Here is a 14,186-nt window from a genome sequence, read left to right as displayed (position 1 = left end):
ATGCTTCTGTCTAGTTTTTATGTGAAGGTATTTCCTTTTTCACCACATGCCTCAAACGGCAAAGAAATATCCCTTAGCAGATTCTACAAAAAGACTGTTTCCAAACTGCTCAATGAAAAGAAAGGTTGAACTCTGTGAGATGAAAGCTCTCATCACGAAGAAGTTTCTCAGAATGCTTCTGTCTAGTTTTTATGTGAAGAAGTTTCCTTTTTCACCATAGGCCTAAAACTGCTCCAAATATCCATTTGCGGATTCTATGAAAAGATTGTTTCCAACTGCTCAATCAACAGAACAGTTCAGCTCTGTGAGATGAACTCACACATCACAAAAAAGTTTCTCAGAAAGTTTCCATTTAGTTGTTATGTGAAGATATTTCGTTTTTTACCATGAGCCTCAAAGCCCTCCAAATACCCATTTGCAGATTCTACAAAAGGGGTGTTTCCAAACTGCTCAATCAAAAGAAAGTTTCAACCCTGTGAGATGGAAGCACATATCACAAAGAAGTTTCTTAGAAACCTTCAATCTAGTTTTTATGGGAAGATATTTCATATTTCACCATAGGCCTCAATGGGCTCAGAAATATACCTTTGCAGATTCTACAAAAGGATTGTTTCCAAACTGCTCAACCCAATGAAATGTTCAACACTGTGAGATGGAAGCACACATCACAAAGAAGTTTCTTAGAAACCTTCTGTCTAGTTTTTATGGGAAGATATTTCATATTTCACCATAGGCCTCAATGGGCTCAGAAATATACCTTTGCAGATTATACAAAAGGATTGTTTCCAAACTGCTCAACCCAATGAAAGGTTCAACACTGTGAGATTAATTCACACATCACAAAGAAGTTTCGCAGAAAGCTTCTGTCTAGTTTTTATGTGAAGATATTTCCTTTTTCACCATAGGCCTCGAACCACTCAAAAAAATCCCTCTGGAGATACTACAAAAAGACTTTCCAAACTGTTCAATCAAAAGAAAGGTTTAACTCTGTGTGGTAAATGCACACGTTACAAAGAAGTTTCTCAGAATGTTTCTGTCTAGTTTTTATGTGAAGATATTACCCGTCTCACCAAGGCCTAAAACCGCTCGAAGTATCCATTTGCAGATTCTGCAAAAAGATGGTTTCTAAACTCCTCAATGAATAGAAAGGTTCAACTCTGTGAGACGAAAGCACACATCACAAAGAAGTTTCATAGAATGTTAATTTCTAGTTTTTATGTGAAGATATTTCCTTTTTCACCATAGTCCTCAAAGCCCTCCAAATATCCATTTGCAGATTCTACAAAAAGTGTGTTTCAAACTGCTCAATCAAAAGAAAGATTCAACTCTGTGACATGAAAGCACACATTACAAAGAAGTTTATCAGAAATCTTCTGACTAGTATTTATGTGAAGATATTTCCTATTTTACCATAGACCTCAATGGGCTCACAAATATCCCTTTGCAGATTCTACAAAAGAACCGTTTTGAAACTCCTCAATCTGAAGAAAGGTTCAACTCTGTGAGATGAATGCATACATCACAAAGAAGTTTCTCAGAATGCTTCTGTCTAGCTTTTATGTGAAGATATTTCCTTTTTCACCATAGGCTGCAAAGCACTCCAAATATCCATTTGCATATTCTACAAAAAGACTGTTTCCAAACTCCTCAATCAAAAGAGAGGTTCATCTCGGTGAGATGAAAGCACACTTCACAAAGAAGTTTCTCAGAATGCTTCTGTCTAGTTTTTATGTGAATATATTTCGTATTTCACCTTAGGCCATAAAGGGCGCACAAATATCCCTCTGCAGATTCTAGAAAAGGACTCTTTCCAAACTGCTCAATCAAAACAAAGTTTCAACTCGGTGAGATGAATGCACACATCACAAAGAAGTTTCTCAGAAAGCTTCTGTCCAGTTTTTATGTGAAGATATTTTCCTTTTCACCATTCCTATCAAAGCACTCAAAATATCTCCTTGCAGATTCTCCGAAAAGACTGTTTCCAAACTTCTCAATCAAAAGAATGGTTCAACTCTGTGAGATGAGTGCACACATCAGAAAGAAGTTTCTCTGAAATCTTCTATCTAGTTTTTATGTGAAGATATTTCCTTTTCCACCATAGGCTTCAAGCTGCTCACAAATATCCCTTTGCAAATTTTACAAGAACAGAGTTTCCAGACTCATCAAAGAATAGAAACTTTTATCTCTTTGAGTTGAATGCATACCTTGCAAAACAGCTTCTCAGAAACATTCTTTATAGTTTTTATTGAAGATATTTCCTTTTTCACCATAGGCCTCATAGAGCTGACAAATATCCCTTTGCCAATTCTACAAAAATACTGTTTCTAAACTGCTCAATCAAAAGAATGGTTCAACTCTGTGAGTTGAATGCACACATAGCCAGGAAGTTTCTCAGAAACTTCTGTCAAGTTCTTATGCGATGATATTTCCTTTTTCACCATAGGACTCAAACTACTCACAAATATCCTTTTGCAGATTCTACAAAAAGACTGTTTCCAAACTGCTCAGTGAAAAGAAAGGTCCAACTCTGTGAGGTGTATGCACAGATAAAAAAGAAGTTTTTCAGAATGCTTCTGTATAGTTTTTATGTGAAGATATTTCTTTTTCACCACAGGCCTGAAAACATTCAGAAATATTCCTTTGCAGATTGCACAAAAAGAATGTTTCAGAACTCCTGAATGAACAGAAAGGTTCAACTCTTTGAGATGAATGCAAACATCACAAAGAGTTATCTCAAAAAGCTTCTGTCTGGTTTTTATGTGAAGACATTTAGTTTTTCACCATAGGCCTCAAACTGCTCACAAATATACCTTTGCAGATTCTACACAATGACTTGATCTCAAACTGCTCAATGAAAAGAAATGTCCAAATCTGTGAGATGAAAGCACACATCATAAGGAAGTTTCTCAGAAAGTTTCTATCTAGTTTTTAGGTGCAGATACTCCCTTTTTCACCTTATGCCTCAAAGAGCTGCAAATATCCATTTAACAGATTCTACAAAAGGAGCGTTTCCAAACTGCTCAATCAAAAGAAAGGTTCAACTCTGTGAAATGAAAGCACACATCACAAAGAAGTTTCTCTGAATGCTTCTGTCTAGTTATTATGTGAAGATATTTCCTATGTCACTATAGGACACAAAGGGCTCAGAAATATCCATTTGCAGATTCTACAAAAGGACTGTTTCCAAACCGCTCAATCAAAAAAAAAAAAAGGTTCAACTCTGTGAGATGAAAGCATGCATCACAAAGAAATTTCTCAAAAAGCTTCTGTCTAGTTTTTATGTGAAGATATTTCCTATTTCACTATAGGCCACAAAGGGCTCAGAAATATCCCTTTGCAGAGTCTATGAAAAGACTGTTTCCAAACTACTGAATGAAATGAAAGTTTCAACTCTGTGGGATGAATGCACACATAACAAAATCAGCTTCTGTATGATTTTTATGTGAAGATATTTCTTTTTCACCATAGGCCTCAAACCACTCAGAAATATCCCTTTACAGATTGTGCAAAAAGACTGTTTTTAAACAGCTCAGTGAAAAGGAAGATTCAACTCTGGGAGATGAATGCAAACATCACAAAGAGGTTTCTCAAAAACCTTCTGTCTGGTTTTTATGTGAAGGTATTTTCTTTTTCACCATAGGCCTCAAACCGCTCACAAATATCCCTTTGCAGATACTACAAAAAGACAGTTTCCAAACTGCTCAATGAAAAGAAAGGTTCAACTCTGTGAGATGAATGCACACATAAAATATTAGTTTCTCAGAATGCTTCTGTCTTGTTTTTATGTGAAAATATTACTTCTTCAACCTAGGTCTCAAACTGCAAACAAATATTCCTTTGCAGATTGCACGAAAAGTATGTTTCCACACTGCTCAATGAATAGAAAGGTTCAACTCAATGAGATGAATGCAAACATCACAAAGAGTTTTCTCAAAATGCTTCTGTCTAGGTTTTATGTGAAGATATTTACTTTCTCAGCATAAGCCTCAAACTGCTCACATATATCCCTTTGCAGATTCTACAAAATGAGTTGTTGCCAAACTGCTCAATGAAAAGGAAGGTCTAAATCTGAGAAGAAAGCACGCATCACAAAGAAGTTTCTCAGGAAGTTTCTGTCTAGTTTTTATGTGCAGATACGTTTGCAGGTTCTACAAAAAGAGTGTTTCCAAACTGCTCAATCAAAAGAGAGTTTCAACTCTGTGAGATGAAAGCACACAGCACAAAGATATTCAGAAAGCTTCTGTCTAGTTTTTATGTGAAGACATTTCCAATTTCACGATAGACCCCAATGGGCTTACAAATATCCCTTTGCAGATTCCACAAAATGGCTCTTTCCAAACTGCTCAATCCAAGGAAAGTTTCAATACTGTGACATGAATGCACACATCACAAAGAAGTTTCTCAGAATGCTTCTGTCTAGTTTTTATGTGAAGATATTTCCTGTTCATGATAGGCCTAAAATGCTGCAAATATCCATTTGCAGATTCTATGAAAAGACTGTTTCCAACCTGCTCAATCAAAAGAAAAGTTCAACTCTGTGAGATGAAAGCCCATATCACAAAGAAGTTTTTCAGAAAGCTTCTGTCTAGGTTTTATGTGAAGATATTCCCTATTTCACCATAGGCTAGAAAGGGCTCACAAATATCCTTTTGAATATTCTACAAAAAGACTGTTTCCTAACTGCTCAATCAAAAAAGAGGTTCAAATATGTGTGATGAATGCACACATCACAAAGAAGTTTCTCAGAATTCTTTTGTTGAGTTTTTATGTGAAGATATTTATCTTTCACCATAGGCCTCAAATGGCTCAGAAATATCCCTTTGCAGATTGTACAAAAAGACTGTTTCCAAACTGCTCAACCAAAGAAAGTTTCAACACTGTGAGATGAATTCACACAACACAAAGTAATTTCTCAGAAAGCCTCTGTTTAGCTTTCATGTGAAAATATTTCCTTTTTCACCATAGGCCTCAATGGGCTCAGAAATATCCCTTTGCAGATTCTACACAAGGACTGTTTAGAAAACTGCTCAATCCAAAGAAAGGTTCAAGTCTGTGAGATGAATGCATACATCTCAAAGAAGTTTCTCACAATGGATCTGTCGAGTTTTTTTGAGAAGATATATGCTTTTTAACCACAGGCCGTAAACTGCTCATGAATATACCTCTGCAGATACTACAAAAAGATGGTTTCCAAACTGCTGCATCCAAAGAAATGTTCATCTTTGTGAGATGAATACACCCATCACAAAGAAGTTTCTCAGAATGCTCCTGTCTGGTTTCTATGGGAAGATATTTCCTCTTTCACCATAGGCCTCAAAGTGCTCCAAATATCCATTTACAGACTCTACAAAAAGAGTGTTTCCAAACTGCTCATTCAAAAGAAAGGTTCAATTCTGTGAGGTGAAAGCACACATCACAAAGTAGTTTCTCAGAAAACTTCTGTCTAGTTTTCATATGAAGATATTTCCTATTTCACCATAGGCCATAAAGGGCTCACAAATATTTTTTGCAGATTCTTCAAAAAGACTGTTTCCAAACTGCTCAATCCAAAGAAAGTTTCAACTCTGTGAGATGAATGGACACATAACAAAGAAGTTTCTCAGAATGCATCTGTCCAGTTTTTATGTGAAGTTACTTCGTTTTCACCCTAGGCCTCAGTGGCCTCAGAAATATCACTTTGCAGATTCCAAAAAAGGACTGTTTCCAAACTGCTCAATCTAATGAAAGGTTCACCTCTATGAGATGAATGCACACATCACAGAGATGTTTCTCAGAATGCTGCTGTCTAGTTTTTATCTAAAGGTATTTCCTTTTTCACCATAGGCTTCAAACTGCTCACAAATATCCCCCTGCAGATACAACAAAAGGACTGTTTCCAATCTGCTTAATCAAAAGATAGGCTCAACAAAGTGAGACGAATGCACACGTCACGAAGAAGTTTCTCAGAATGTTTCTGTCTAGTTTTAATGTGAAGATATTTACTTTTTCACCATAGGTCTCAAAGCATTCCAAACATCCATTTGCAGATTCCACAAAAAGACTGCTTCCAAACTGCTCAATCAAAAGAAAGGTTCAACTCTGTGAGATGAAAGCACACATCACAAAGAAGTTTCTCAAAAAGCTTCTGTCTAGTTTTAATGTGATGATATTTCCTATTTCACCACAGGACTCAATGGACTCACAAATATCCCTTTCAGATTCTACAAAAAGCATGTTTACGAACTGCTCAATGAAAAGAACATTTCAACTCTGTGAGGTGAATGCACAAATAAAAAAGAAGTTTCTCAGAATACTTCTGTCTAGTTTTTATGTGAAGATATTACTTTTTCACCATAGGCCTCAAACCGCTCAGAAATATCCCTTTGCAGATTGCACAAAAAGACTGTTTCCAAACATCTCTGTGAGATGAATGCACACATAAAAAAGAAGTTTCTCAGAATGACTCTGTCTAGTTTTTATGTTAAGATATTTCCTTTTCACCATAGTCCTTAAGCCACTCACAAATCTCTCTCTGCAGATACTACAAAAATACAGTTTCAAAACTGCTCCATGAAAAGAAAAGTTCAACTCTGTGAGAAGAATGCACACATCACAAAGAAGTTTCTCAGAATGATTCTGTCTAGTTTTTATGTGAAGATAATTCTTTTTCACCATAGGCATCAAACGGCTCAGAAATATCCCTTTGCATATTGTACAAGAAGACTGTTTCCAATCTGTTCAATCAAAAGAAAGCTTCAGCTCTGTGATATGAATCCACGTATCACAAAGAAAGTTATCAGAAAGCTCCTTTTTAGTGTTTTTGTGAAGATATTTCCTTTTTTACCCTTTTTTACCATAGGCCTAAAAGCGCTGCAAATATCCATTTGTGGATTCCACAAAAAGACTGTTTCCAAACTCTTCAATCAAAAGAAAAGTTCAACTCTGTGAGATGAAAACACACATCACAAAGCATTTTCTCAGAAAGATGCTGTCTAGTTTTTATGTAAAGGTATTTCCTATTTCATCAAAGGCTGTAAACGGCTCACAAATATCTGTTTGAATATTCTATAAACAGACTGTTTCAAACTGCTCATACAAAGGAAAGGTTCAAATCTGTGAGATGAGTGTACACATCAGAAAGAAGTTTCTCATAATGCTTCTGTCTAGTTTTTATGAGAAGATATTTCTTTTTAACCTTAAGCCTCAAACGGCTCAGAAATATACCTTTGCAGATTTTACAAGAACAGAGTTTCCAGACTCATCAAAGAATAGCAACTTTTATCTCTGTGAGTTGAATGCACACCTTGCAAAACAGCTTCTCAGAAACATTCTTTATAGTTTTTTTTGAAGATAATTCCTTTTTCACCATAGGCCTCATAGAGCTGACAAATATCCCTTTGCCAATTCTACAAAAATACTGTTTCCAAACTGTTCTATCAAACGAATTGTTCAACTCTGTGAGATGAATGCACACATAGCCAGGAAGTTTCTCAGAAACTTCTGTCAAGTTTTTATGTGATGATATTTCCTTTTTCACCATAGGCCTCAAACTGCTCACAAATATCCCTTTGCAGATTCTACAAGAAAAGAGTTTCCCATCTGCTAAATGAAAAGAAACGTTTACCTCTGTGAGATGAATGCACACATTACAGAGCAGTTTCTCAGAAACTTTCTGTCTAGTTTTTATGTGAAGATATTTCCTTTTTCACCATAGGCCTCAAAGTGCTCACAAATATCCCTTTGCATATTCTACAAAAAGAGTCTTTCCAAACTGCTCAATCAAAAGAATGGTTCAACTCTGTGAGATGACTGCACACATCACACGGAAGTGTCTCAGAAAGCTTCTGTCTAGTTTTCATGTGAAGATATTTCCTTTTACACCATAGGCCTCAAAGTGTTCACAAATATCCCTTTGCATATTCTTCAAAAAGACTGTTTCCAAAATGCTCAATCAATAGAAAGTTTCAACTCTGTGAGATGAATTCACACATCACAAAGCAGTTTCTCAGAAACTTTTCTAGTTTTTATGTGAAGATATTTCCTTTTTCACCATAGGATTCAAAGTGCTCAGAAATATCCCTTTGCAGATTCTACAAAAAGACTGTTACCAAACTGCTTAATCAAAAGAATGATTCAACTCTGAGATGAATGCACACATCACAAAAAAAGTTTCTCAGAAAACTTCTGTCTAGTTTTTATGTGAAGATATTTCCTTTTTCACCATTGGCCTCCAAGTGCTCACAAACATCCCTTTGCCGATTCTACAAAAATACTGTTTCCTAACTGCTCAATCAAAAGAATTGTTCAACTCTGTGAGATGAATGCACACATAACCAGGAAGTTTCTCAGAAACTTCTGTCAAGTTTTTATGTGATGATATTTCCTTTTTCACCATAGGCCTCAAACTGCTCACAAATATCCCTTTGCAGATCCTAGAAGAACAGAGTTTCCAATCTGCTCAATGAAAAGAAACATTTACCTCTGTGAGATGAATGCACACATCACAAAGCAGTTTCTCATAAACCTTCTTTCTAGTTTTTATGTGAAGATATTTCCTTTTTCACCATAGGCCTCAAAGCGCTCACAAATATCCCTCTGCAGATTCTACAAGAACACCATTTCCAAGCTTTTCAATCAAAAGAATGGTTTAACTCTGTGAGATGAATTCATACGTCAAAAAGTAGTTTCTCAGAAATCTTCTGTCTATTTTTCATGTGAAGATATTTCCTTTTTCACCATAGACCTCAAAGTGCTCACAAATATCACCTTGCAGGTTGTACAGGAACAGAGTTTTCAGACTGATCAAAGGAATGAAACGTTTAACTCTGTGAGATGAATGCAGACAACACAAAGCAGTTTCTCAGAAACCTTCTTTATAGTTTTTATGTGAAGGTATTTCCTTTTTCACCATAGGCTTCAAAGTGATAACAAATATCCCTTTGTAGATTCTACAACAACAGAATTTCCAAACTGCTCATAATTAGTTTTGAGGACAAACATGAGCATTTAGACACACTGCTTGTGGTGCTACACACATATGTTATCCACACTGAAATTAGGAATTCAACTGAAGTTCATGTAGAGCTGAATATGTGAATATTTGGGGGACCTTGGAGATGATCTAGCTCACTTTATTTTGTAGAAAAAAAACAGATTCAGGGAAAGAGCATACATTGCCTAGGGTGATTCAGTAGCTTTGGCACAGAAACAAAACACACTTAAGGTGATTCATTCGGTTTGGAGCAGAAACGCAATACAATCTCTGTTCTTTTGCTTCTCAGATCTAGAATTTTTTTCACAATACTGAACTACTTATGTTTCTGATTCCTTATTTTTTCTTTTTAAATTTTGCCAGTATTGTCTTATGAAGATTCTATTCTTTACCCTAAATATTTAAATTCGTTACCACTATTGTCTCTTTATAAGTAAAATTAGTAGTTGTTATCATAAATGATTATTCAATCACTTTTCATTTTTGGGGGGTCCAGTACAAAGTTAGTAACAAATAAACACTATCGGCCTTGGCAATCCAAGAGAAGCTCAAGTCCTCCAGGGCATGTCAGGAAAAGGCTAAATGACAGCTGTGCTGCGAGTGGACAGAATACAGCTCTCATACAGATTATTGAGTGTTTGATGTTCTTCAACAATTTCATTAATCTTCAGTTTTTTTCCTCTTTGAAGTGAAAGTCTGCTATGACTTTCAGGTTTCTTTTGAAATAAGTATAGATTCACAGGAAGTTGCAAAAGGTACTGGGATGTCTTAGGTATTCTTCACTAATTCCAGTGGTGACAACTCGCATAGCCATAGAGCATTATCAAAACCTGGAAACTGACATAGGTACAATTCAGAAAGCTTACTTAGATCGCAACCGTTTTGTATGCATTCATTTTTGTGTGTGTGTATGTGTGTGCGTGTGTTCTGCGCATTTTTATGTGGTGTAGATCTCTGTAACTACCACTTCCATAGTCAAGATACAGAACAGTAGCCTCACCTCTAGGCTCCAACTTACTATCATTGCTGACATCCTGACACGTTTTCCTCCACCCCTTCCCCTTGGCAACCCCATAGTCTGTTCTCCATCTTTACAATTTTATTTCAATAATTTATATAAATGTAATTGCACAAAATCGTATTTTTAAAGGGAAAAAATAAGTCACAGTTAGTTTTGTTAGCACTGTAAAATAGTCTTTAACATTCATTTGTTTTATGTTCTATTTGTCTCAAAAAATGTGCTTTCTTATTTCCCATACTTTCTGATATCAGGATAGGAAATCAATACCAAACAAAACATTTCCATTCATTTTTTTCCACAGCTTGGTTTTCACTGTTGTGGCCTAACATTTATTGTTCCATTTACTCTTTCTCTCTGTTTTCCATCACAGAAAAGTAACTTTGTGTTACTTTTTATCTCTTCTAATAAAACTTGGTAATGAGTCTTTAATGTGAATCCCGGACCACCCTTGTTTTGATTTTGTGTTATTGGTGTTCTTTTGTGTGATCGTTCTCATGGAGAGTTCTTGTGAAGCTAGGCTTTTCCAGTGGTTTGTCAAAATGGAAACAGATATTTAACAAACCCAACACAAAATGACCTTGCTCCAGGAATGCATCATTTCTGAGAAAACACTACCTCTTCCAACTAGAGAAGATTGTGAATATTACTCGTATTATCCCTTACTCCTTTTATTAAAACTGTATTTTTTTACACATTTGTATAACTCAGGTAATGAAATGTGAAACTAAGTGATTGCCTACCAATTACAATTGATGTTAACAATGCTACTGGGAGGCCACCCCTACAGTGGCTGCACCATGTCTAGGGACATGCTAGCTTTGCTAAGTTACATAGGATTGCCTGCGTACTAAATGGAGGTGGGGGATTGGTCCTAGAACGTGGTGACGCCACCCCACCACGACATGGAAGCTCCAGACTGGGCCCCAGACACCGCACGGCTGAGAGCCGGAGGCAGGTGTGTGATGGCAGATGAAACTGCAGCATCCAGTGGGTCACCACCAGGGGCAAGCGAACCCTGGGACCGCAGTCACAAGCGCTGCCAGATGGGCCGCGTGGACACACTGCGACGTGCACCGGGCGGGTGGGGGGCAGGCGGGCAGATAAGGAGAATGGTTCCTCGGAGGGGTGTTGGGGAGGAGGGGTGCTGGAGCAGCGGTCAGTTGGTCACCAGGCCGCCCCCAGCGGCGGGTGGCAAACCGTGCCAACTGGGACGTGCTGCCTCACCCTCTCCCCAGTGGACCCTTCCTACTTGCTTTCTTCCCCACCCAACAAGCCCCCACCACTGACGATGCATGACGATGACGATGGCACGGGACCTTCCACCCCACCAGGTCCAACTAACCCCACACCACGAGCTGCGTGAGGCACGAGGGAGCCTCCGAGGAAGGAACCCAGACTGCGGTGGTGGCCACGGGAACTCGGCCCAAGCCGGCTCTCTTCCCTCTTTGTTTTCACGGTTGGCAGTGCTGCCCTCTCTCTCTTCCTCACAGCCGGGAGCCCCCGTTCCCCATGCTACCCAATGCATGACTACACAGGCCCTGCAGGGGGAGGGGGAAGGGGCGGGTATGGCGGAAGATGAGGGCGGACGTCACTGGTCTGCACTTGGGGGGTTGGGGGGCCCCAAGGGCCCTGCCATGCGACCCCAAGCCGTGCACCCCAAAGAGCCTGGAGGCACCCCCGGGGGCTAGTGATTGGCAAGTGATGATCAGCCAGGCATAGCCCTGGGAGGAACCCAGGCTGCAAGTGCGTTTGAAGTGTCCATGATCATTGTGTCCTGCAATTCACATTAATTCTCACAGCTAGCTGCATTCTTCATCAACGCAGATCCGAGTGATCCACCACTAAAAGTCATACAAAGTCGATTCTGGCGAGGGCGCTCCCAGCAACGGGAGGCCCTCCTGGCACAGCACATCCCCCAGAGGGGTTACCTCAGGCTGGCCAGTCAGACAGCAACGGGACCAGACTCCAGAGTGGGGTTGGAAGGTTTCACAACACAGGGAGGTGGTGTCGACCACGGGGCAGGGGGCGAACGCGGACATCACCCCATGGGCGGCCAGGGGTTCCCGCCTTCATGGCACGGGGCACACACCACACACATGGCACACACATGACAGCATGACAGCCGCAGGGTAAAGCCCCCACAGGCATCAGTGGCAACACTCCAGTGCGGCGCGGCCACAGCCGGCTGGGGGGACGGAGTCAGCAGGGTAGGCGAGGGAAGGGTGGGCCTCTCCCGAAAGGACTCCATGCGGGCTCACATCCACGGGTGGATGGGCGACCCCCCAAGGGGTCCTTAAACCTGCGTGCCAGAACGCGGTAGGTACATGGATGGCGGGGGCGGATGAGGAGGAGGGGACGGGCGTCTGGCCCCCTATCCTTGAGATGCCCTTGCAGGAAGGCTGGAGAGAGCCAGTGGGCCAGGCCGGGCCTGGTGGCATGGTGTTGCAGAGGCAACGATGGTGGCAGTGGCAGTGATGGGAACCCGGCTGGCCCTGACTGGAGCAGTCAGGATGGTGCCGAGCCGGTGGGACAGGGCGGGATGACTGCCCCAACGGGGAGGGCATCGAGAATCCCACCCTTCCCTGACACTGAGAACCACCCCCGCACCCGCCGACACACACGTGGGGGCCATGGAAGGGGACGGCTCCCCGCTGCTTACCAGGCCGGCGAGCCATCCAGCCCACCCCATGACACGCACAGACGGTTTCGTCCCCAGATGCGTGTCTCTCTGTACCCCCTCTCTCCCTCCTGAGTTCTCTGGCTCTCAGGGCAGGTGGGGCCGTGCAACAAACAAAGGGCACGACCCCACCCATGCATGCGCCTCACGGGGAACACAGTCAGCCAAGGAGGAAGGATGTGGTGGAGCCGCCACGGCTTCACTCTTCTCCGTTAATGATCCTTCTGCAGGTTCACTTATGGAAACTTTGTTATGACTTTTACTTCCTCTAGATAGTCAAGTTCTACTGTCTTCTCAGCGCTCCACAAGGGCAGTGGGCTGACCCAGCGGGACCGATCCGAAGGCCTCACTAAACCATCCAAATAGTAGTAGCAACCGGCGGTGTGTACAAAGGGCATGGACTTCACACAAGCCTATGACCCTCACTTACTGGGAATTCCTCATTCATGGGGAATAATTGCACTCCCCAATCCCCATCACCAATGGGGTTCAACAGGTTACCCGCATCTGCCATGTAGGGTAGGCACAAGCTGAGCCAGTTAGCATAGCTCACGTGCAGCCCCAGACATCTAAGGGCATCACAGACCTGTTATTGCTCAATCTCGGGTGGCTGAATGCCACTTGTCCCTCTAAGAAGTTGAGGGAGGCCAAGCGCTCGGGGGTCACGTAACTAGTTAGCATGCCAGAGTCTCGTTCATTATCAGAATTAAGGAGACAAATCACTCCACCAACTAAGGCCATGCCCCACCACCCATGGAATCTAGAAAGAGCTATCAATCTGTCAATCCTGTCCATGTCTCGGCCGGGTGAGTTCTCCCATGTTGAGTCAAATTAAGCCACAGGCTCCACTCCTGGTGGTGCCCTTCCACCAATTCCTTTAAGTTTCAGCTTTGCAGCCATACTCCCCGCTGGAATCTAAAAACCCAAAGACTTTGGTTTCTTGGAAGCTGCCCAGTGGGTCATGGAAATAACCCTGCCGCATCACCAGTCGGCATCATTTATGGTCGGAACTACAACGGTATCTGATCATCTTCAAAATTCTGACTTTCATTCTTGATTAATAAAAACATTCTTGGCAAATGCTTTCACTCTGGTCCGAACTGTGCTGGTCCAAGAATTTCACCTCTAACAGTGCAATACAAATGCCCCCGGCCGTCCCACTTAATCACGGACTGAGTTCTGAAAACCAACAAAATACAACTGCGGTCCTATTCCATCATTCCTACCTGTGGTATCCAGGTGGCTTGGGCCTGCTTTGAACACTCTAACTTTTTCAAAGTAAACGCTTCGAGCTGCGGGACACTCAGCTAAGAGCATCAAAGGGGCACCAAGAGGCAAGGGGTGGGGACGGGCCGTGGCTTACCCTCTCACCTGCTCCCAAGATCCAACTGCGAGCTTTTTAACTGCAGCAACTTTAATATACGCTATTGGAGCTGGAATTACCGTGGCTGCTGGCACCAGACTTGCCCTCCAATGGATCCTCATTTAAGTATTTAAAGTGGACTCATTCCAATTAC

General features: G+C 41.1%; 1 pseudogene; it reads right to left on the bottom strand.

Annotated features, from left to right (window-relative positions):
• Window positions 1–11,691: 11,691 nt before the first annotated feature.
• LOC112131609 (5.8S ribosomal RNA) lies at window positions 11,692–11,842 on the bottom strand (annotated as a pseudogene).
• Between the last annotated feature and the right edge of the window lie 2,344 nt (window positions 11,843–14,186).

Source organism: Pongo abelii, chromosome Y (genome assembly GCF_028885655.2).
Source record: "Pongo abelii isolate AG06213 chromosome Y, NHGRI_mPonAbe1-v2.0_pri, whole genome shotgun sequence".
NCBI lineage: Eukaryota > Metazoa > Chordata > Mammalia > Primates > Hominidae > Pongo > Pongo abelii.
This window is presented reverse-complemented; position numbering and strand designations above follow the sequence as displayed.